Source organism: Tenrec ecaudatus, chromosome 2, assembly GCF_050624435.1.
Source record: "Tenrec ecaudatus isolate mTenEca1 chromosome 2, mTenEca1.hap1, whole genome shotgun sequence".
NCBI classification, from domain to species: Eukaryota; Metazoa; Chordata; class Mammalia; order Afrosoricida; family Tenrecidae; genus Tenrec; species Tenrec ecaudatus.
Window position 1 is genome coordinate 287483168 of NC_134531.1, and position 26291 is coordinate 287509458.

Consider the following 26291-nt stretch of genomic DNA (forward strand, 5'->3'; position numbering starts at 1 on the left):
ACTTACAAGTGAGGATCCAAGACTACAGCCTTCAGTGTGGGTTACACCTAAACATCAAGAAAACAAAACTCGTCACAATTAGGCCCCTCAACGTCATCGTGATTGCCCAGGGTTTCATTTTACTTGGCTTTATAAGCAACCCTCATGGAAGCAACTGTCAGAAATCAAAAGATGTACTGTAGTGGATTAAATACACCACAAAAGACCTTGCTGAAGGGAGAAAGAGTGAAGATGTCACTTTGAGGGCTAAGTTGTGCCTGCCAATTAACAAGCCTGTGATTTTGGGACAGTCCCTTGATCTCATTGAAGTTCTGGTTCTTCTCCTGTAAAATGGAGGGTAATGATCCCTCCTTAAGACATACTATCCAGGCAAGAAACAAACAAAAACAATGCTTTTATCGACTGGAAGAGTTACAGGAATAGAAAATGCTACTGTTTTGTCACATGCCCGAAATGAACGCACTCTGTGGTGTAAGTGTTAACCTTCCAATTGGATAATCTATAAAAACCACCATAAAAAATACATAAATAGATGCAGTTATGAATATTAGTAATGTTATCAACTTCACATAGCAAAGAAGCGGGGAAGTTCCCTATTTCTTTATTACGTCATTCCAAATCCTATCACTTATGTCAAGCTCCTGGTGGCTTCATTCTCAATCTGTTTGGGCTGCTCCCGTCAACCACACGGAACCACTTTGCCAGTTGAGTTTCCCAGAATAATCGTTTCCCAAGAGACCAGACAATGTAAACTCCTTTATTTTCCCAACTCCCCACCCTTGTGATGGGATGGCCCAGGGACAGTTCTCTTCTCTGAAGTGAGAGCGAGAAGTTGGATATTGACACTTGATGACAATATCTACACACACACATGTGCACATGGTGAGTACAACATTAACAGCTCCTCTAGCAGCTCCTCACCCTTAAATCGCAGTGCAACTTGATGAAAGGTTGACCGGGTACATTTAATTCTTTTCCAGAAGCTCATGTAGGGAGGAAAAAGCGATTGGACAATCCGAAGATCAGCTGCTATCAGTTTGGGTGCAGTGAGGAGACTCAAAAAGAGGGCATGAATGACCCTTAATGTAACTTGAATCAAGAGCAGTCTTTAATTATTAGAGTGACTGCCAATATGGGGTGGGGGGAAGAAAAATGAACCTCGAACAACCTTTGGATTATCCCAGATAGATCATAGATCAAAGACGAGTATGTGGAAATCACTTGGAAGTGTAAGTAGCCTGAAAGTAAGGAAGATCTACACAGCAGAAGTTTCCCAACAGCCTTGGGCCTCAGCTTACCCTCCCTCAATACAAGAACACTTTGTTCTAGCAAATTGGAGCTGTGATGCTCCACCCCCCTGATCCCTGAAGACAAAATGGGTGCATAAGCAGATGTTGTGAAGACAGAGAATGGTGCCTGGCTATTAAAAGATATAGTGTCGGGTCTTAAAGGCTTGAAGTTAAACAAGTGGCCATCTAACAGTGAAACAACAAGTCCACATGGAAGAAGCATGCCGGCCGTTGTGATTATGAGGTGTTGAGACTGGGCAATGGGCACCAGAAGATTCACAACAAACAAACAGAAGATTCACAACAACAAACAAAAATGCATTGTTGAGAATGGAGGGGGGTTGGAGCAGAGACCCAAAGCCCATCTATGGACAATGGAGCATCCCCCCACAGAGGGGTTGCAGGGAGGGGGAGATTCAATCAGGGTGCAGTAGAGCACTAATGGGTCATGCAATATACCTCTGCTTCTTGGAGACCTCCTCATCCCCCCACCCCCACCCCCGCCATGACCTCAGTTCCGCTTCCCAATCTAGACCAGATAGGAGCATGTACATAGGTACAGGCAAGAGATAAAACTCACAACACATGGAACCCAGGAACAGAAATAGGAATAGAGATATCAGAAGGGTAGGGGGAAGAGGGGGAGACATAGGGAAGGAGGGGCTACCGATCGCAATGAATAGCACATAAACACACACACACACACACACCCCAGTCGGGGAAGAACAACAGAAACCAGAGGGGAAGGGAGACGGCAGTCAGAGTGAGAGTTGAAAATAATTAGCAATCTACAGTCTATCAGGGGGCCATGAGAGTTGTGGGGCAGAGGGAGGAAAAAAAGAAGCTGATCCCAAGGGCTCAATGGAAAGTAAATGTCTACAAAGGTACGATTGATGTATGGTTTGTAACAAGAGTTGTAAGAGCCCCCAGTAAAATGATTTAAAGAAAAAAGTTTCCCAACAACGGAATGGATTTTGAAAAAAAGTTCTTCAACATTAGAGATTTTCAAGGAGACCATGATAAATTAAGAAGGATGTGTGAAGTAGAATGCTTTAGCTTGTTATAGAATGTTTCATTATTGTGACACAAGTGGCGAGACTGCGGTTCTCCAGAGAGGTTCTTCTTGGGATTATTAGGTGTGTTCAAGAGTACATTGACCCAAGAGAATGACACAGTCACACAGAATGTTCACAACAGGCCGCAGGAAGAAGACAGACCATGCTGCAGGACCACTGGTCTAATAAAGAAGGTGTCTAGTATTTTGAGAAACTCTGACCAAGGTAATCTCTTAGTATTCGCGGGATCCAGGCTGGTGATGTGAAAAGAGCAATAAGACACTGTATAGCAGTGGGGTCTATCCCCGACTTGATTTTCAAGACAAGGATCCAGGTATAAACATAAGTAGGCATGCTAATAAGAATCCCAAGCTGTGGTTCCCACCTGTCTCAAGATCCCATTTTCCTTTGAAATTCCCCGAGAGCTATGGTACCTACTTTTCTCCAGAACAATTGCACATTTTTACAAACCGATACCATCATGTTTACAATCTCAGAGGCTCTTTTAATCCCTGTAGTCCATTTCAATACCAAACTGAGTGATTTCAACAAAAGGACTACATGCTAGAAATGCTCACGTGTCTATGCCAAGAATTTGGAAGATGGTCCTATGGCCAAACTACTGATGGAGATCCATCCTTGTGCCCATTATGAAACAAGATGGTCCAACAGAATGAGGAAATTATTAAGCAGTGTCACTAGTTTCACACACAAGTAAAACATTGCTGAAGATCATTTAAAATGGTTGCAATTATACAGTGACAGGAAATGGAAAGAAATTCACTCCAGATTCTGAAAAGGATGTGGAACAAGGGACATTGTTACTAATATCAGAGGATTATGGCTAACACCAGAGAATACCAGAAAGGTGTTTGCCTGTGTTTTATTAATAGCGCAAAAGCCTTCAGCCATGCGGATCATACCAACTCATGGACAGCATTGCAAATAACAAGAATTTCAGAACACTTAATGTTCTATTGTGGAAACTATGCAAATCAAGATGCAGTCTTTCAAACACAACAAGGGGATACTCTGCATGTTAAACTTAGGGGATGGGTGAGTGAGTCGGGGTTGTATCCTTTCGCTATCTTTATTCAGTGTGGATTCTAAGCAAAGAGGGTGAGGAACTGGAATATATGACGAACAATGTGACATCCCAATTGGTCTCACTAACCACATGAGATATGCAAATAACCCAAGCTTGTTTGCTGAAAGACAAGATGACTTGAAGCACTGATGGACCAAAAACTCAAAAACTACAGCCTTCAGTGTGGATTATACCTCAATATAAGGAAAAGAAAAACCTTAGCAATGTGATTAATAAGCAACATCATGATAAACATCAAAAGATTGATGTTGTCAAGGATTTACTTTTACTGTACTCTGCAGTCACTATGGATGGGAGAAATCATATGATGTACTGCATTGGGCAAATCTGACACACAAGGCATTTTTAAAGGGTTATAAGTAAAAAATGTTGCTTTGAGGATGAAGGTAAGCCTGGCCCAAGCCATGGAGTTTCAGTAGCCTTGCATGCATGTGAAAGGAACCCTGGGGAAGAACTGATGCATTTTAATTATGGTGTTGGCAAAGCAGATAGAAAATACTGTGGACATCTGCGGTAGTTACATAATCTCCTGTGAACTTGCGAAGGGGTGGAGTCTAGCCTGTCAATCAGCTCACAGCTTGAGGCCCTTTGTGAAGGCAGAAGATTGGATAAATAGCTCACTGGAGGCCAAATACACTCTCTCTGCTTGGACTCCCTGCAAGACATTCCTGGTGACAAGCCACATGGAGCTACACTGATAGAGCCAGAGCCCTGGAGCTGGAGGAGATGCATGGAGAACCTGACAGCGCTGAGATGCTTCTACCACCTGCAAGCTTATGTCCTATTATGTGCGCTAAAGTCCCTCATCTTTGTTTTGAAAGGGGGGGCATGTCTGTTCTCACCTTTGTACCAGAGGTTCTGTAATATAATATTTTATATATACATTTTGTATATGCATACAAATTATAGTATATCCATAGAATAGAATTCTATTCAATATTAGAAAGATTAATTGAATAGATTTGGGACATTGAAGAGTAATGATTGAAAACCAGATGGTTTGTGGGAGGAAGACAACGTGTGTGTATGACGACCAGGAGATCATCCATGAAGAAAGCAAGCAATCATTTAAAGGATTAAAAAGAAAGACCAAACGCATGTCTGAAGAGACGCTAAACCTTGCTCTTGAATGTAGAGGAGCTTAAGTGAAAGGAAGAAATGATGAATGAAATAAAAGAGCTGAAAGAAGATTTCAAACGGCAATTCTAGAAGTAAAGTATTATGATGAAATGTGTAAAAAGCTGGAATTGGAAAACCAAAAGGGTTGAAGATACTCACCATTTCTCAAGCTAAAAGAAATGAAGTTTTCTTTTTAGTGAAAACTTTCAGTTACAATATTGAAGGATTCCCTGGCCAAATAGTGAATGATGCAGGAAGTACCTCAGGTAGTTAGTTTGTTGTGCCAACCTGGCCGATAAACACGTGAGGTTAATTGAAGGGAGGAGGGATAAATGGCTCAGTGAGCCTTGCCTTTCTAGTTCTCAGGTCTCTTGATTTCTGATGATTGGACCAGCGTGCAGCTGCTTTAGCCAGTTCCCTGCTTCAGCTGACAAGGCTGACTTCCTGCAAGACATCCCTGAGGATAAGTCACATGGACCTACCCTGATGCAGCCCTGGGTGCTGGAGCAGCTGTGTGGAGACCCCTGCCAGTGTTGAGATGCTTACACATTCACTGACTCGACTTTCCTCCTGCAGTCAGCATCATTGTGTGTTGTGAGATGGAGGAGGACTTTGTGGATTGATGTTGGGCATATGGGCTAATGTTGGACTTGTGGGCTTGGGCAGCACTAGATTGGGATGTTTTCTTGATGTGCACTTACCCTTTATCTAAAACTCTCTCTTATACATGAGTTTCTGTGGATTTGTTTCTCTAAAGTACCCAGACTAACACCGTCTCCAAAGAAGATGACAGAAATATATGAGAAGGGGAGTTAACCATGTCAGGAATAAAGGATCAAGAAGGAAGCTGTGCTGAAGGATTTAGTCTAAGCTGCACTAAAGTCATTGGTATAAAACAAGTATTTAGAAATGAACGGTTTCCACAAATAGATGCAACCCTGGAAGCATTCAATATTTGTGGCAAGTAATTTAGAGGAAGCTACTTGCCAACTAACTAGAAGAGATTCATATTTGTATCCATCCCACAGAGAGGTGCTTCAATGGGATGTGGAAATCATCAAGCCGTAGAATTAATAACACTAACGAAATCAAAACGTAGTGCCATCGGATTCATCCTGACTCATAATGACTCTGGAAGACAGAGTAGAACTACCCTTTGGGGTTTCTGAGGCTGTAAATCTTTACGGACGCCTTATCTTTCTCTCACAACGTCACTGGTGGGTTCAGCCTTGCGGCTAGCAGTCCAGCAAGTAACCTACTACCAACAGCATGGTGCCTAATTCATGCCATAGGTACGTAAAATTGTGCTGGAAATAATTCAGAAATGTTTGCAGCGGAACATGCATAGAGAGAATCGCTAGATATTCAAGCCACACCAAGAAGGGGACGTGATACAAAGGATATCATTGATGGTGTCAGACAGGTCTTGGCTAAAAGCAAAGAATACCATAAACGCGTTTACCAGTGTTTCTTCGACTATGCAAAGGCATTTGACTGTGGGGATAAGGAATGATGAAGAATGGGAATTCCAGAACACTTAGCTGTGCTCATGCAGAACCTGGATACGGACTAAGGAGCAGATCCGCAAACCTAATAAGGAGCTACTATGTGGTTTTAAATCAGGAAAGGTGTATGTCAAGATTATGTTATTTCACCATATTTATTTGATCTATGTGTTGGGAAAATGATCTGAAAAGTTTTTGCTTTTTCACGTGAAGGAGAATGTGGCATCAAGATGGGAGGATGATTCGTTAACAATCTACAATATTCAGATGATGCAAACTTGATGCTGGAATGAAGACGACTTGAGGCACTTATTGATGATGATAAAAGATGACAGCCTTCCATTGAATTACACCTGAAAACAAAAATCCTCACAATCGAACACATCAGCAACATCATGATAAACGGAGAAAAGATTGACGTTGTCAAAAATTTTCTTTTTACTCGGACCCACGACCATCATCCATGGGAGCAACCATCAAGCAATCAAATGACATATTGATAAATATGCTGTCAATGACACCACTAAAGGGTTTAAGAGCAAAGATGTCACTTTGAGGGCTAAGGTAAACTTTACCCAAATCATTGTATTTTCACTCACCTCATATGCCTGTGAAAGACGGACAATGAGTAGGGAAAACAAAAGAATTGATGCATTTGATGTATGTTGTTGGCAAAGAACAGTAAATATACTGTGACCTGGAAGAAGAACAAACAAATATGTCTTGGAAGAAACACAACCAAATGCTCTTTAGAAATGACAGGGCGGGGGAGGAGGAGAGAGTGGAGCACATCCTGGCCCACCAGGCCCTGAGGACGATGACCCCAATTAGCGCAGCCAGTCCACAGAGAGGGCCACATGGCCGGCCCCACTATGAGACATGATGCCCCTCACTGACCTATGGCTCTGCAGGGGACAGCACCGGAGACACGGTGTGGGAATTGCACGTGACCTGATCCCACCACACCGAGGCAAAGCACTGGGGGAGTGCAGCGGAACAGCAAGGGAATGGAGCGGCAAGGTCCCCAGGGAATGCTGAACGTTGACTTTGGGGCCAGGCGTGGTGCCCCAACAGACTGGACTGGAAAATACTTCTAAGGGCCAGCAAATGATCCTTGAACTAACTACAAGCTTTTCTTTCTTGATGTGTTGTGTTTTGTTCTTTGTCAGTGGTTTGTTGTTGTTTTATTGTATACTGTTGCTTTGTTTTCCTCTGTCTTATTTTTGTGCATGTTATTATCTCCACAGGTCTGTCTAAATAAGACAGGCTGGATGAACTATCTGGAGCAAAAACAATGGGACCGACAGTTCCGGGGGGACTTGGGATAGGGGGAGGTGGGGGGTAAGGAAGTGGTGTTAACAAACCCAGGGACAAGGGAACAACAAGGGATCCAAATTGGTGGTGAGGTGGGAGTGGCAGACCTGGTAGGGAATGATCAAGGGTAAGGTAACGAAGAGGTATAGCTGTAACCCAGGTGGGGATGGAGCATGATAGTGGGACAGGAGGAAAGTCAAGGGAAATAGAGGAAAGAGCTAGGAGGCAAAGGGCATTTATAGAGGTTTAGACAAAGATATGAACATATGCAAATATATATGAGGAAGGGGAAATAGATCTATGTGTCTATATTTATGGGTTTAGTATTAAGGTGGCGGAAGGACATTGGGCCTCAATGCATATTCCCTCAATGCAAGAATATTTTCTTCTATTAAATTGGCATTCTAGGATGCTCACCCTCCTGACACAACCGCTGAAGCCAAAGTGGGTGAGTAAGCAAATGTGGTGAAGAAAGCTGATGGTGCCTGGCTATCAAACAAGATAGTGTCTGGGATCTTAAAGGCTTGAAGATAAACAAGCGGCCATCTAGCTCAGAAGCAACAAAGCCCACATGCAAGAAGATCCCAGCCTGTGTGATCATGTGGTTCTGAAGGGATCAGTTATCAGACATCAAAGAACAAAAAATCATATCATTGGGTGCATGCCTCCATGATACGATCGCCGAGGACAAACGGGGGCATTAGCAAATGTGGCGAAGAAAGCTGATGGTGTCCAGCTATCAAAAGAGATAGTGTCTGGGGTCTTAAAGGCTTGAAGGTAAACAAACAGCCATTTAGCTCAGAAGCAACAAAGCCCACCTTGAAGAAGCACACCAGCCTTTGTGATCACGAGGTGTTGAAGGGATCAGGTATAAGGCATCATCAGAAAAAAAAAATCTTACCATAGTGAATGAAGGGGGAAGTGCCCATTTGTGGGCCACTGGAGATCCTCTCTCAGAGGGGTCTCTGGGAGGAAACGAGCCAGTTAAGGTGCGATGTAGCACCAATGAAACATACAATTTTCCTCTACTTCCTAAATGCTTCCCCCCCCCCATGATCTGAATTGTACCTTGCAAGTCTGGATAGAGCAGAGCTTGTACACTGGTGTAGATAGGAGCTGGAGGCACAGGGAATCCAGGGCGGATGATACCTCCAGGACCAGGGGTGTGAGGGGCGATAGTGGGAGGGTAGAGGGTGAGTGGGTTGGAAAGAGGGAACCGATTACAAGGATCTACATGTGACCTCCTCCCTGGGGGACGGACAACAGAAAAGGGGGTGAAGGGAGACGTGGGACAGGGAAAGATATGACAAAATAATAATTTATATATTATCAAGGGATCATGAGGGAGGGGCGAGCAGGGAGGGAGGGTAAAAAATGAGAACCTGATGCAAAGGGCTTACGTGGAGAGCAAATGCTTTGAAATTGATGAGGGCAAAGAATGTACAAATGTGTTTTACACAATTGATGTATATATGGATTGTGATCAGAGTTGTATGAGTCCCTAATAAAATGTCTTTTTTTAAAAAAAGAAATGACAGGGCAAGACTTTGTCTCATATCCTTTGGACTTCTTTCAGGAGGAATCAGTCCCTGGAAAAGGATTTCGTGCTGGCAAAGGAGGGAGGCCCTGAACAAGATGAGTTGACACAGTGGCTGCAGCAGTGAGCTCAAGCATAGCAATAGCTGAGCAAAGATTACAGGATCAAGTGAAATTTCTTACAGGGACCCTATGGGTTGGAACCAGTTGAATGGCATCTGACAACAATAATTAAGATTACATGGTGTTCATTTCAGGAGAGAGAAATAGAGCAAGGAAGTAAAAGAGAGATCCCAGAAATAGACCAAGGAATATAGGAACACTCATTTTGTATGAATAGTCAAAAATTTGCAAAATAGTCTTATGCAAATATATTAATTTCTATTCATGGCTTGAAACATAATTAATAACTCACAGTAGATTATAAAGCAGGAACCCTGGTGGTATAGAGGGTTACATGGCGGGCTGCTAAGCATAAGGTCAGCAGTTCAAATCCATCATCACTCTCTAGGAGAAAGATGAGGCTTTCCACTTTCATAATCAGTTACAGTCTTGGAAACCCACTGGGGCAGCTCCATTTTGTCCTGTAGGGTCAGAGTTGACTTCATATCGGTGAGTTTGGAGGTTTGGAGATTACAGACCTAGATACAAAAGTTAATACTATGAAACCTACAGAGAAAAATTTTATGTCCTTAGGTTAGACAGAAATTTCTTATATATAACACCAAAAGTATATCCACATAAATAATCATGTTTGTAAATCATAATTAAATGAGTTTTAAACGTCTTCTTTTAAAACCTTTTAAAAGAATGAAAAGACAGGCACATACTAGAAAGAATATATTTTCAAAGCAAATACCAGATAAAGGACTTGAATACAGAATATGTAAAAAAAAATCTCTCAAAACTTTAGAATCAAATGCTCACTATATTTGCAAAATATTTGAACAGATATGAGGGATCTTTAAAAGGATCATGGGGAATATATATTATGAAAAAAACTATACTTGGATTTCAAACATTCTTGCACCAATATAAACTCACACTAACTCATTATATCCTGTCTAAGCAGGGTCTAAGAAAGGTAGATATCAGTTTGAAAAGAACAACACAAGTTCTGCTAAAACTGAAGCAAGAACAAACATCAAATTTATAGCGAGCCTTTGGTCAAAGAATGGCAAAATCACCTGTGCTTTATAAAAGGTTTATGGGACAATTCCCCACAAATGTGTTAGCAATTTTCAAATGGGTAACTCATTTTAAGTTGTTTTAAGAAGAGACAAGAGGCTCTTGAAGATGAAAACCACAGGAGCAGACCATCCCCATCAATTTGTGAAGAAAAATTTAATTTTGTTCATACCCTACTTGAAGAGGTCTAATGATTAACAGGAGAATAATATCCAGTGTCATCAATATCACAATTGGTTCAATGTACCCAATTCTGACTGAAAAATTAAAGTTGAGCAAGCTTGCAGCTCAATAGGTGCTAAAACTGTTGTGTCCAGATCAGCTGCAAAAAAGATCTGAGTTTCGATGGAAATTTTAAATAAAGGAAATCGTGGTCATGAAGCATTTCTGGAAGAATTGCAAAGAGAGATAAAACAGGACAAAGGACATTCACAGCAATGGCTTCCAGGAGGTGGAAGTGGTCCCATCAAAGCAGAAACTGACAGGTCAAGAGCAAAGATCATGGCAGCCATCTTTTAGGTCGCTCAAGGCATTTGTTTGCTGTCTTCCTGGAGAGATCAAGAATAATGGCAACAGCTTATTATGAGAGTGTTTTGAGAAAGCTCAAAAATTCTCTTGGGAAAGCTTCTGCAGAAGGTCCTTCTCCAGCACAAGGCTAGCATGAAACGAGGGCAACTGTGTGAGAGTTTCTATGGAAAGCAGCAGGCATCTACTTACGATCCTGGTTTGATTTCTTCTGATTCCTTTCTGAGTCCTAATTGTAAATATATATATATATAAAGGACACGCATTGTTCTTCAGTTAATAGTGTACAAAAGACTGCATTTACATGGATAAATTCCCAGGATTCTCAGTTCTTTAGGGATAGATATGGTTATTATAGATATAGATATATGGTTGTTATCATATAGATAGATATATAGATATATGGTTATTATCTATCTATAGATAATATATAGGTATCTAGATATTATCTATGTGTTATCTATATATATATCTACATGCTATCTATATGTTATCTATATATATCTACACAGAGATAGATATATAGATATATGGTTGTTATCATATAGATAGACATATGGTTGTTATCATCAGTTATAGGTGTCTTGAATGTGGTGGAGCTTATATTGATAAATAAAATTTATGTTTTTATCTTTATCTTTTTCATTATCCATGAACTCTTTTGAAGTCTTGGAATATACAGATGGCAAATCAGCACATAAAAAGATGTTCAACATCATTATTCACCAGGGAAATAATAAGTTAAAAAATGAGATCTCACTTTATACTTATTAACTGATAAAAAAAAAAAAAGAAGAATACTGGCTATACCAAATTCTGGCAAGGATGTAGAAGAATTGAAGTTTTTATACTCTGTTGGCAAAAATATAATCTGATAATCCACTTTGGAGAACAGGGTAGCATGCTTTTACACCTACTACATGACCCAACAATTCCACTATGTATTTACACGATAGAAAAGCACATGACTTGTACTTTGTGTTCATAGCAGCTTTATTTGTAATAACCAAAACGTAGAAATGGATTGAAAATTCATGATATATTGTTATAATGTAATATTTCAGAGCACTGAAAGGAAATAAATTATCAATACATTCCACAACATGAATGAATATAAAATACTTGTGCTGAATGAAAGACAAAAAATAATATATATATACTATATGATTTCATTTATATAAAACTCCTTAAATGTAATCTGTAGTGACAGAAAACAGCTAAGTGTTTGGGGGACAGGAGCAGAAAGGAGGCATGGGAGGGATTACACGTGGACAGAGGAAACTTTTGGGGGTGATAAATATATTCATTATTTTTACCATACCTATGGCTTCCCAGGTGAATAGGTATGTCAAAACATACACACAAACTTAACACCTTGCACATTTTTAATATGTACCATTGATGGTATGTCAATTATACATCAATTGGGAAAAAAGCACTTTAGGGTTGATTGTGGTCTGTTTTGAATGTGAGAATCATTGCATTGCATGGTTATCAATCTCTCCACCAGCATGGCCACCTCTTCTAGCTATTACCTGGATAGTCTAAAGCAGGCATCCTCAAACTACGGCCCGCGGGCCACATGTGGCCCACCGAGGACATTTATCCAGATATGTGCAGTGTGCATAGGAATTTGTTCATAGTTTTTGTAAAAACCACAGTCTGGCCCTCCAATGGGTCTGAGGGACAGTGAACTGGCCCCTGTTTAAAAACTTTGAGGACTCCTGGAAAGTATAAGGTAATGCTTCCTCCTGGGTTTTGTCCACTTTTGTTTATACAGTCTAAGATTGTATAGCTTTAGAATTTTAAGAAATTATTTTGCTCTCACATCTCAATCTCCTTAAGACTATGCTCCAATGAACCATTCCCTACAAAGCCTGACTCTCATTAGTCTAAGTGTTGACCCTCTAGACCGCTCCTACTCTGCTCCTGCAAACTGGTGCTTTGTATGTGAGCAAGAGTTCCTAATTTCCACTATTTTATACTATTATAAATATTAACCTTTTCTATTTGATCCCCTCGCATCCCAATTTCACCACCTAAATTATAATATATTACCCAATTCATCACATTTGATTAAATACATTGCTGCTCATGGAAGCAGCAATCAAGAAATCAAAGCGCGCATTGGGCAAATCTGCGGCCCAAGGCCTCTTTAAAGCGTTGAAGAGTAAGAACTAAGGTAAATCTGGCCCAAGCCTGGATATTTTCAATCCTCTCACCTGCATGTGAAAGTTGAACAATGAATAAGGAAAATCAAAGAGAATTGGTCTGAAAAATATTGGTAGTATCTTGGACCGGCAGAAGAACAAACCAATTTGTTTAGGCAAAAGTAGAGCCAGCCTGCTACTTAGAAGTGAGGGTGACAATAATTTGTCTCGTGTCCTAGGAGCAGTCTACCAGGAGAGACCAGCCCTGGGAAAAGGACCATGTGTTTGGTAAAACAGAGTCAGCCAGAAAGAGAAGCCCCTCACGGAGATGGATTGACCCAGTGGCTACAATGGACTCCAACATGAGGACCGGTAGTATTTCTTTCTGCGGCATATAGTATAGGGTCAGATGAGTTGGACAGAACCAACTTGACAGCACCTAACAATTTATTTGCCCTATTCCGCATTAACTCCAAATCTGATAAATACATTTTAAAACTGTCTAGGTTCTCCACCACAAGATCAATGACTCTTAAAAATCACTTCCGCTCTGTCTCTACTTTGCTGTCTGTGATTTCATGTGTAATATAGATGGCCGTTTTCTCTGGTAAGTAAGTGGAATATTTGAGGTGTCTTCACAAGTCTACACATTTTGTCAGCTGTGGGATGGCAGACACCTAACATTCTCCTCAGGTTGTTGTTCATACTTTTGTTAGGACATCCCAGGACTTGCTCCGTGAATCAGCACCACGTCAACTGGACAGCCCTTTAAATCAGGGGTTCTCAGGGTCACCACCCCTTTGGAGGTCAAACGACCCTTTCAGAGGGGCCGCCCGATTCATAACAGTAGCAAAATGACAGTTATGAAGTAGCAACGAAATAATGTTATGGTTGGGGGTCACCACACCATGAGGAACTGTATGAAAGGGTGGCAGCATGAGGAAGGTTGAGAACTGCTGCTTTAAATAATACCAGAGCTACTATGGGTTTATGGGTATTTCTGAAAGTGTCCCCCAATAATTATAAGATGAAAATAAAACAAAAGTAACTTAGAGAAAAATAATGTTTCCCCCCTTAGAATCAGAGTGCTCTGCCTCCAGACAAAGCCCCCTTCTTCACCCACCTTTACTTTTCCTCGAGCTCCCCACAAGGCCTGGAGCACGCAACAGGCCTGGCTCAGCCTCAAGTAGTTCCTTTTGAAAGAAAATCACTGATGAGCAGATTAGAGCTGATTGGAGATACCTGCCTGGGGGGATTTCCTAAGCTCTCAGAGCTGATGAGCCTCTCCCAAACCTTGAGAAAGTTGTTCATCCTTCCCTGCCTACCGAGTATAGAGAAGCCGATTTTATTCTGAACATTGGAGATAAATGGCTTGAATACAGGGGGATACTTCGATTTACTGGCGTTGTTTCAAAAAGAAGAAAAAAAGAAAGAAAACTCTTGCACCCATGCTCCAAGACTAAGTCTGTTTTCCTTGTAAGGAGGCAAGGAGAGGAAGCCGACTTTTGTGGAACAAGATAGCATGCTTGCCTTCCTACCTCGGGGTCCAACCCCTTCACGTGGAGAACTGCTGTCAGCCCCTGGCTTTGGAAGACGCCCCATGTGGGGGTGTCTCAATCCGTCTTTAGAGAGGAGGCGGATAACAAGGCCAACAGGTTCATGCTGTGGAGGGCTGACCTGAAACACAGGTAGGCAGAAAAGCCACCCCCCCACCCCCACCCCCGCCCACATGGCCGTCGAGTGGATGCTGATTCCTAGTGACTATTCAGAGAGGAGGAGAAGTGCTCCTTAGTGTTTCACGGCTCTGATTCTCTACAAGGACAGCCAGCCTCCTCTGACTCCCTCAGCGCGACGGATGTCTCAGCCGGCGACTTTTCAGATGAGTCCAGTCCTTGACCACCAGAGCTCCTTGGAAAGCCAGCAGTCACGTGGAAGCAGAAAGAGGAACTGGACTCGTGAAACCTACCATAGAGGCCTACAGAACCACACGGTGTCCCTGGGTTAGGATGCTCTCGGTCACTGAAGAGAGCCGGGATAGAAGCTGAGTGCCACCTTGACCGTGTCTTATTCATGAAACAGCAGAACTCTTACTGCATCAAGTCGAAAAACCAAACGTGTGGCTGTCAAGTTCATTCTTCCTCGCGGCGATGCCATGCATCACAGAGTAACACGGTCCCGCGGGGGCTTCTTGGCTGTAATCTTTCCCGAAACAGATCGCCAGGCCTTTCTTCCACGGACTTTCTGAGTGGGTGTGAACCCCCGCCCTTCAGGTTTTGCCACGGAGTGGAAATGTGCCCATAACTAAAATAGCTTCAGTGAAGACTGGCCAAGAGGCTCTAGAAGGGGAAGTGACAACAGAACAGGGAAGTGCGACCATCCAAGTGCTATCTACTCAGTGAACGAAAAAACTTTTTAAAAAAGATGCGCGTACAGTAACTGCGTACTGTAACATTTAAGATACTTATTTTTAAATCGCCCTTCCTAAACGATGATATCCTCTTCCTCTCTATATGTGACATATACGTTGAGCATGTTCGGAGGAGCGACCAGTCCCTGGAAAAGGCCACCATGCTGAGTCCAGGCGAGGGTCCTCGAAAAAGAGGAAGACGCTCTGCAAGGCGGATTGGCCCAGGAGCAGCCACAAAGGGCTTGAATAGCAATGACCGTGATGGGGGCGTGGCTGGCAGGGTTTCATTCCACTGTGCGCGTGCGCAGGGCCGCCAAGCACGCGCTGGAGCTGGTGCATGAGCATCTCTCAGCAACCTGTCTTTACATCCGCGACGAAATCAGAATCCTGTCGCTAGATCATGCACGGCCCTGGGAAGGAGGGACGGGAAGAGTGCAGAGAAAACCCGATTCGGACACATGAAAGGGGGGTTCCTGTCCCCCTGGCCTTCAATATGTAAGAGGCTCTCATTGACAGAAGAGGAGGTTTGAGATGAGTGTGTGGATGGAAGACCAGTGTAGCCACGGCTGGTTCTTTCTGAGAGGTCAGGAGAGGAATCCTCAGATGGGAGCAAGCTTAGTAGGTTCCAGAAGGACGGGGCGACAGAGTGTTTTGGGTGCTGGGCTCTGACGCCAGGTCCTGACACTGTCCCTTCTCATCCCGGTCGCTCGAGGGTCACACACTTTCAAGGAGCAAAAGAAGTGCTTTTCAAGCTATGTGTCACAAACGTTCAAGTGTTTAAATGCACAAGCCACCTTTAGGGACGCAGAAATGTAAGACAGCAAAGTAAAAGGGGGAGAGCACCTATCAAGCGAACATGGACATAGTCGATCCAGTAAGAATACAGTGATCTTATCCAGTTGCTAGAAACATTTCCGAGCACTAACTCTCTCAAGTGCTGCCTTGATCTTGTCTCAGAACAGCAGCGCAGTTTGCCTGCCGCCTCCCTCAGGCAGCCGCCCTTGATGCCCTAGAGCGGTGCTCAGCAAACTTTGGAGACAGAAGAGGCTATCTTGTGCCGCACAACAATTCCAAAATTATTCAAGAGCCATAAATGTACTTTAACAAAGGACATCACCATTAGATGAATAATAACCTCCATATTTCTCAATGTTACTGCAGAGTCACCTGTGCATACCCAAGAAGCCGCCATGGACTCTGGAGCCGCAGTGTACCCACGCAGGAACTAGAGGATGGTTCTCGGGACCATTGGAGACGGTGGGCATACACTGTCCGTGGGCTGAGTCTTAGGGCAGGAAGCTTAGCTAACACTTGTCATGCAGCCATCCTTTGGTGAGACTTCAAAGAGCCCTGGGTGGCCCAGCGGGGAAAGCATTCTGCTGTGAACCAAGAGCTTATTAGGCACATTCCCCGCCCCACCCACCCCCCAGGAGAAAGAGAAGGCGGACTGCTTCTGTAAAGATCACAGCCTGGGGAATCCTCCCATCAAATCGAGTCGATTCCAACTCGGAGTGACCCCATAGGACAGAGGAGAACTTGCCCCGTGGGTCTCTGAGATTAAACCTTTACCAGAGTAGAAAGCCTCGTCTTGCTCCCAAGGAGCAGTTGGTGAATTCCAACTGCTGACCTTGCAGTAAGCAACACAACAAATAACTGGTAATGCTGCCAGGACTCCTTTTAGAAAGTCTAGGGGGTCATTTGACTGTCCTATAAAGTCACGACGAGTCAGAATAAACACGACCACGGTTTGACTCCGTGAGTCTTGGGAGGGGGAGGGCTGTATAAGCCATTTGGTCACCAAAGGGAAACTGAATCTGCATTGGAGATAGAGACCATAAACACCGCAGAGACAGAGTGGAAACATGTGTAGAAGCTTGGAAGAAGAAATGTATTGACATTAACGGCCTGCATCAAAAAATAAAACCAAGTGTTATCAAGAAATGTTTCCTTTTATTTGGAGACACAAATGTCTTTCTAGAGCTTTCCTAAGCATTGCAGAAAAAACAGCACCTTCTTAACTGAGTTGAATGCTGTCACTGCTTTGGCAACTCCCTTTGCCTCCCACCCCACATCCAATCCATCAGTAAGTCTTGTCAACTCGACATCCAAAATATAACCCAGGCGGACTCATTTCTCCACATCTCCAGCGCCACCATCCCCATGTGCTTCTGGAACATCACAATAGCCTCTTCCTGGTCACCTGCCTCTTCCACGGTCCAGCCTCACACAGCAGCCGCAGGGCCCCGCAGCTTCTTAACCTGCAAGTGGCTTTCACCCCACTTAGAATAAAACGGAAACGTCTGCACCAACCGGCGCACTCTTTCTATCACCTCATCTTACACCGCTCCGCCTATCACCCATCACACTTTGTTGCCCTGTCCTTCTGGAACCTACTAAGCTTGCTCCCATCTGAGGGTTTCTGCACCAGCTGTTACTTCTGCTGGGAATGCCCTTTCCTGTCACCTCTCCATGCCTGGCTGCTGCTTGTCACTCAGATGGTAATTTCGCCATCACATCTTCAGATGGGCACAGAAAATACCTGCTCTGCAGCAGCTACCCAATCACTGTCACATCCCGACCTGCCACCTTTATGTAATGCCCTCCACCACCTCAGAATTTCCCCCTGTAGGTTGGTTTTCCTTCTTGGTCTCCCTCTCCCAGAACATAAGCGCCATGAAATCAGAGCATATCTATCATGTTTATCCACTGTCTCCTCGGGAGTCCTGGTGGTGGAGTGGTTACGTGTTGGACGGTGACTTAGATGGTTGACAACGTGAAACCACCATCTGCTCTGTAAGAAAAAAGTGGGGCTTTCTACTCCTGTAAACAGTTATAGTCTCTGAAACCCATGGAGGGGGTGGGGGGCGGTGGAAGGGTCTCTCTGAGTTGACATAAATTTGATGGCAGCGAGGGGCTTGTTTGTTTGTTATCCTCAGGCTGAAGATAGGCTTGGCACAGAAGAAACCAAACCAAACCCACTGCCTCAAATGACTTTGCCGACAAGCAACCCTACACAGGGTTTCCAAGACTAAATCTTTAAAGGAGCAGACAGCCTCATGCCCCACCCCCTACCCCCGCAGAGCAGCTAGTGGGGGGTTGAACCACTAACCTTGTGGTTAGCAGCCAACACCTAGCCCACAGCACCACCAACGTTCCTTGGAAAGAAGAAAACACATTACCATTGAGTGGATGCTGACTCAGCAGGGTGAAAATCTTTATGGGAATTGAGAGCCTTTCTCCCTCAGAGAAACTGATGGATTTGAACCATACACCTTGTGGATAGCAGTCCAGTGCTTACCCAACAGCATCACCAGAGCTCCTTTAATACAGAATTTAAAACAAACCAAACAAACACTCAATGCCAGAGTCAGGTCTGACTCAATAGCAAGCCTACAGGACAGGACAGAGCTGGCCCTGTGGGCTTCCAAGACTTACTCCTTTCGGGAGTACGAAGCCCAGCAGAGTAGCAGGTGGCTTCAGCCCAGTGCATAACCAATTATGCCAAAGGGGTTCCAGTTGTCCAGAGTAGGTATTCAAGAAATATTTGTTGAGTAAATAAATTAATGATTGAATGGTCTGAAACTTTGGACTCTGTGTGCAAAACTCTTATCCTTCACTGTACTATGTTTGAATCCAACTCAAACCGGACTCACTGCCATCCAGTCCAGGATGACACATGGGGGTGGAGGAGGGGGGCCTAGAGATCAGCGTAGATGTGCTCCTGACTTTTCTGAGACGGTGACTCTTTACCAGAGCAGAAAGCCTCATCTTTCTCCCATGGAGCTGGTTTTGAACTGCTGACCTTGTAGTTGGTTGTACACCTAATGCGTAACCACTGCGGTACCAGGGCTCCTCAACCCTGCTGCCTAATTCTGTGAAATTCTTCCCTTGCTTCTTAGCCTACCTTACATGAGCATTCTGTACCCACCAAAAATATGTCTTTGTATATTGTTCTAAACAATGCAGTGAAGATTGTGGAAACTCATTGAACACGGTGTTGACTAAATGAAAAACAAATGGTAACATTAAGAGATGTGCTGCTAAATTCTGCAAGAGTGAGCCAGCCAGGAAGTCAGGTTAGAATGGAGGCCTTCCTGATTTCATGGATTCTCTGTGGGTGTAGGCGGTCATGCCGATCAGGTGGTTTGCTCGGTGCACAGTTTGATCTCATTTTTCTTCTGTGCATTCTGTGCTCCCAAAGGCAAGAGCTATGCATGAATTGGGATAAATATATGCCCAGTGGGAAGGTAGCCAGGAATTGCAGCTTAAGTGACATTCATTTTGGTTGGCAAAGAAAGAGTTGTTTCAGCACCCCCGTGCTCAAACACCAGTTCACCTGGTTGGTGAAGGTTGCGTGCTATTTTATTGAAATGATCCGCCCCAAACTTACATAGTAGCTGCTCCCCTAGAGTTTGGTTTGTGATACCGGCTCTTTTTAAAGTATGCAAAAGAGCTAAAATAACGTCTTGAAGAGTGAATTTTCCAAAGGGAGCAGCAATTCCACAGGTTACTCCGGCTTTTTTCTCCATCTGCTGTGACAGCAGGTGTGATTTCACAAGCCCACTCCCATCAATCATCCTCTCCCAACCTGTCTCTGGTGCCTGACAAGGTGTTTATGTGCATAACATGGAAACCATCACTGGATCTTGCGAGCAAATAAGGCTGCCTTTCAACAATACGGGAATGCCGAAGGAAGAGTCCCATGGAAACCTAAGTGCTGGTTTCAGGTGGATGATTCATTCAATTGCAGCAAACTCGCCCTCTTCCAAGGCTGCATACTCAAACTTCTTCAGGGATTAGTCAGATACTATGATTCGCAATCGACTGGACGCCCGTGGGGGTGCACAGGAAGATGATGAAAGATCCCTGGTGGCTCGGTGGTTAAGTGTTCTGCTGCTATCTGAAAGGTTGGCAGTTTGAGCCCACTTCGTGGGAGAGAGATGTGACAGTCAGCTTTCGTGTTAGCCCGGGTTGACTAGAGAAACAAAACTACGGACCCTCATAGAAATGGAAGAGAGGGCTTTCTATCAAAGAGTAATTGTATACGTAGAAAGCATCCCAGCCCAGGCAAGATCAAGTCCATAAGTCTGATACTAGCCCATAAGTCCCATACTAGTCCATTCATCACTCTAGAGACATGCAGCACATGCAATGATGCAAAATGCAAGAAGATCACTGGCCGGTGGGTGCAAAGTCTGGTGGATCAAGTGGTGCTAGAAGCATCTCCAGGGCTCTCACAAGTCTCAGTGTGGCTCCATGGGGCTTGGTAACAGGAAGGAGAAGCAGAGAGAGAGGGAGGCCGGCCTCCAGAGAGCCATTTATCTCGGTCGCCCTCCAATCGAACTGTGACCTGATTGGCAGGCTCAACTCCACCCCTTCACTCTTAATACCCTCAAGTTGACAGGCGATTATGTAACTACCACCACTTTCATAAAGATTTACAGCCAAGGAACCCCTAAGGGGCAGTTTGACTCTACCACAGGATTGTGGTAAATGCCAACCGACTCAATGGCAATGAGTTTGATAAGGAGCTTTACAGAGGAATAAAGCATTCTAGTGTAAAACGGCAAAAATTGGAGAAAGCTCTAGCCAAGCCTGGAATAGTGCATGTTCTACCTAAAACATATTTACACTCACATTAACATAATGTGGCTGCCACATTTCAATGTTTATGCCTTATTAGATTAGTATCCTAGCCTGTGGTCCAAGCACTTAGACATTTCAAAGAATCTTAGGATTCATAACACCATGGGGCAATTGGGACAATTGGCAATAATGACCTTAGAATGGATTTGTTCCAAATGCATATTTTCCAAGCAAGAAAACTGAGGCCCAAAATGTTGGGAAGCCAGCCAAGTTATCCACAGTAAGAATATGGCACATGAAGAAAGAACTCTAGAGTTCCCAGCCACTTGGCCTGGTGATCTTTCAGCTACTTGACAGTGCTTGTCCTAATGTGTCAGTAACAGGCTTATTCTTCATGCATGTTTAATATAAATATCTCCTTTAAGGGTTCATTTCAATGTTGTTAATAATAGCAAAGAATAGAAACAAAAGGCCCAAAGGATAGAAATTCAATTAAAATGCTACATTAACTCAATAAAAGAATTCAACCATTAAAGATAATACTGTAAAATGTATTCAAATCATATTCACAATATTATCATTTTTATGGCAAAAAACCTAAAAATTACAATTCAGGCTATATGAACAGATATACACATATGCAGGCAACAACCAGAAGATGAAATTTGTAAAACAAAATTAATTAGACTATAGAGGCTTATATGTTACTATTCTTTTAAAAATGGAATGATAGTCTTTGGGAGTCTGTGGGTGGTGCAAAGGGTTAAATGCTTACCTTAAAAAAAAACAAACTCACTGCCATCGAGTTGATACCAGTTTATAGTGACCCTATAGGTCAGGGTAGAACTGCCCCTGTGAGTAAGGTCCTGAAACTGTAACTCTGTATGGAAGTAGAAAGCACTAGGGAGCAGCTGGTGGTTTTGAACTACAGGCTTTGTGGTTAGCAGCCTAATGTAGCTATTATACGACCAGTGTTCCTTGTAAGTGTTTAGCAAAAAGTCAATGTTTCAAACAAAGCTAGAAGCACTGTGCAGTATAGCACCAATGAAACATACAATTTTCCTCTAGTTCTCCAATGCTTCCTCCCCCCGACTATCATGATCCCAATTCTGCCTTACAAATCCGGGTAGACCAAGGATGGACACTGGTACAGATAAGAGCTGGAAACACAGGGAATCCAGGACAGATAAACCCCTCAGGATCAATAATGAGAGTAGTGACACCAGGAGGGGAAGGGGAAGGTGGGAGAGAAAGGGGAAACCGATCACAAGGATCTATTTATAACTCCCTCCCTGGAGGATGGACAACAGAAAAGTGGGTCAAGGAAGACATCGGGCAGTGTAAGACATGAACAAATAATAATAATTTATAAATTATCAAGGGTTCGTGAGGAAGGGAGGGTGGGGAATGGAGGGGGGAGAATGAGGAGCCTATACCCAAGGGATCAAGTAGAAAGAGAATGTTTTGAGAATGATGATGGCAACAAACGTCCAAATGCACTTGACACAATGGATTGATGTATGGATTGTAATAAGAGTTGTATGAGCTAAGTAAATGTGATGAAGAAAGCTGATGGTGCTCTGCTATAGAAAGATATAGTGTCTGGGGTCTTAGAGGCTTGAAGATAAATAAGAGACCATCTACCTGAGAAGCACCAAAGCCCACATGGAAGAAGCATATCGGCCTGTGTGATCATGAGGTGTTGATGGGAACAGGTGCAAGGCATCTAAGACCCAGAAAAAAATCATACCCAAGGTGAATGTGGGTGGTGGGGAGCATCAAGTGGAGACCCAATGCCCATCTGTAGACAATTGGACATTCCCCCACAGAGGGGTCACAGGGAAGACATGAGCCATTCAGGGTGCAGTATAGCACTGCTGAAACACACAACTTTCCTTTAGTTCTTTGGTGCTTCCTTCCCTATCATGACCTCAATTTCACCTTACAAATCAGATTACACCAGAACATGTACACTGCTACAGATAAGAGCCCACAGCGCAAGGAATCCAGGATAGACACTCACACACACACACACACACAAACACACCACCACCACCACCAACAACAACAACAACAATGAGAGTAGAGATACCAGGAGGATTAGGGGAGAAAGTGGGAATCAATCATCTATAACCCCCTCTCAGGGGACAAACAACGGTGTGTCAGTTTGGGTACTTTAGAGAAACAAATCCACAGAAACTAATGGATAAGAGAGTTTTATATAAAGGTTAAGTGCACATCAAGAAAACATCCCATCCCATTGCTGGCCAAGCCCACAAGTCCAATATTAGCCCATATGTCCAACACCAATCCACAAAGTCCTCCTCCACCTCACACAACATGCACTATGATGCTGACTGCAGGAGGAAAGTCAAATCAGTGAACCTGTAAGCATCTCAGCACTGGCAGGGGTCTCCACACGGCTGCTCCAGCACCCAGGGCTGCATCAGGGTAGGTCCGTATGGCTTCTCCTTGGGGATGTCTTGCAGGAAGTCAGCCTTGCCAGTTGAAGCAGGGAACTAGCTTAGGCAGCTGTACCCTGGTCCGACCATCACAAAGCAAGAGACCTGAGAACTAGAAAGGTGAGGCTCACTGAGCCATTTATCCCTCCGTTCTTCAATTAACCCCACATGTGTTTATCGGCCAGATTGGTACAATAAACTAACTACCTCAAACTGAAAAGTGGGTGAGGGGTGACGGAGGAAGATGTAAGATATGAAAATAAGAATCTATAACTTATCAAGGGTTTGTGAGGGCGGGCGAGTGGGGAAGGGAGGGGGAAGAAATGGGGAGCTGATATCAGAGGCTCAAGTGGGAAGAGAATGCTTTGAAAATGATGATGCAGCATATGTGAAAATGTGCTTGACACACTGGATGAATGTATGGATTGTGATAAGAAAGGTAAAAGCCCCCAATAAAAGTATTTAATAATAATTTTTAAAAGAAACAAGTGGGGAAAAGATGTATGATTCCCCCAATAAAAAGATATTTTTTAAAAGACCAAATGATATATTGTGGGAGGAAACAACATAAGTCATTGAAAACCTTGTCGAGTTCTACTCTGACATACATTGGGCCATTGTTAGTAGGGGTTCACTTTGTGTGTGAGAAAGTCATGTAGTCGATTAGTATGGCCCTGCTAACCGTAATCATGCTTATGATGTACTATAAATTCTAGCCTCTATGGCTGTGGTCATAATAGAGGCAGTTCTCTGTTATGCTGGTATCCAGGATTAAGGCGAATATATTCTGAGTCTCCACCTTAGTCGAGGGTCTGAACCAAGTCTCCACCCTTTGATTCCTTGAGGACCTGATCTGCTGAAAGACAGAAACCATAACGCTATCAAAACCATTCCCTGTCGATAAGAATGAGGCATCTCCAGAGTAGAAATAGAAAGAAGTCTCAGGGCCATCCAGGAAGAAGAGCCACTAGTGGAGTACATGTGAGATCTGTTTGACATGGTGGAAGCCAAGACCAGAGTCACCAGAGGCTGTGGCACAGAAGCCATGGGACAAAGCAAACATGGTGGACCAAGAGGATGGTTGATAATATTCTCTAAAATAAAATGATAATGATGTCTCCAAGGTGAACCAGAGATAGGTCTAAACCAAGGACATATGAATGCATTACGGGCTTCCACTCAATTCCAGCTCCAATCTAAGAGCAATGAATTCTTATGACATGGCCCTGATGGATGCTTGCCTTCCGGAATTGATCATTGAAGAGATGAATGCTATAGCAAAGAATGATGAAGACACTCGATGATGCCCAGCTATAAGAAGGAATAAGATCTGGGGTCTTAAAGGCTTCAAACAAGAAGCCATCTAAGTGAGGTGTCAATTAAACTCACATGGAGCCAGCCTGTGTGATCCAAGGATTGTAAATAATAAACTCAAAATCCAAAGGAGGAAATGGTACCCAGCTTAAATTATGAGCATCTGATTTGCAGAAGGCTATAGACGACAGCAGAAGCCCCAAATCCACTTGCAGGATCCACAAATGGATTAAGCCTCTGATCATTGTTGAGGGATGTGAATAGTCTTGTTATCCAACAGAGAGCATTGTAAGGTCTATTTTGGCAGATGTAGTTAGGTTAAAATGTAATAATTTATCATGTGGCCTCCCTTTGACCCATATTAAAGGTTTGGGGATGTTTTTGTTTTTTTCAGTTAAAAGAAAGGGAATGGGAAATACAAATGGATTAAGCCTGGAGTGAATCCCCTCTGGCCATAGACCAGGGGTGTGAATAGCCTTGCCATCATTCAAAATACATTGGAAAGCAGATTAACATATTGCAGATGCGGTTAGGTTAAAATTTAGCACTTTATCACTGAGTCTCCTTCATGATCCATTTTAAACTTGTCTTGGCTTTAAAATTTTTCTGCTTTCCCTTAGAGATATTTATCTTTTATTTTGTTATTGTTCTCCATTTTTTTGCTCTTAAAAATTATTTTTTTTTCTGTACATGAAACCCAGGAGAGAGAAATCTACAGAGGCGGGAACTGGATTTAGAGTTCCAGGAGGGTGTGGCAGCAGAAGTTGGAATAAAATAGGGAGGTAATGACAGGGAGTCCAAGAATGAAGAGAAAGTTCTAAAATTGATTGTGGGGATGATTCTACAACTCTTCTTGATGTTACTGAATTGTATGATACAGCAATAAAACTGTTTAAAAATGAATAAGTAATCCAGGCCAACACCAGAGGCGGGGACAAAGAGACCAAGAGGCAGGATGGTAGAGTAGCACCCGAGACTATGAGCCTGAGAGGCAGCAGTGAACTGGCTTCCTGCCCCTGGAAGCAGAGGCCAAAGGGCTGCATGGCTGAGAGGCTGAGGGCTGGAGAGAAACGTGGCTAAAGAGACCGTGGACCAGTGACTGCATTCTTAACATTTATTGAACCTAACTTGTGATAACACGTTCATTCCCCTACTAAACCCCGCTATTTATTTTTTTGTTTATTTATTCATTTGAACATTGTATTATTAATTGGAAGTTAATACACATATCATACCATTCCATAGTTCAGTCACGTCAAGAAGTATTGTACAATTGCTACCACAATCCGTTTCCAAACATTGCTTTTCTTCCTGGACTTCTGGACATTGTCTTCCTTTTACCCCCACCCCACCACTGCTCGGGCCTTCCCCCATCCCCCGCCAACTGAAACCCTTATTCCACGTGCTGGCTCGTCTCTATAGGTTCACCGATGCTGGGTTTCATATACCAAAACACAGAAAAACATATAACAGAACTTCACGAGGGTGGCCTCCAATGACATGACACCTCTGAGATTCACCCTAATATGACCAAACAAAACAAAAACACGGAAAATGTTGAAAACCAGATCAGATCCAACGTGCATTAGTGGGGGTATCAAGTGACAAAGTTTTCACTGTTCAAGTCAGATTTGTGCCTTTGACCTTCTATACTCTCCTCTCCAATACACTCTGTTTAGTCACCACTTCCCCCACCCCCAATCCCTCAGTTGTGGATAAGAGGGAGTTAACCG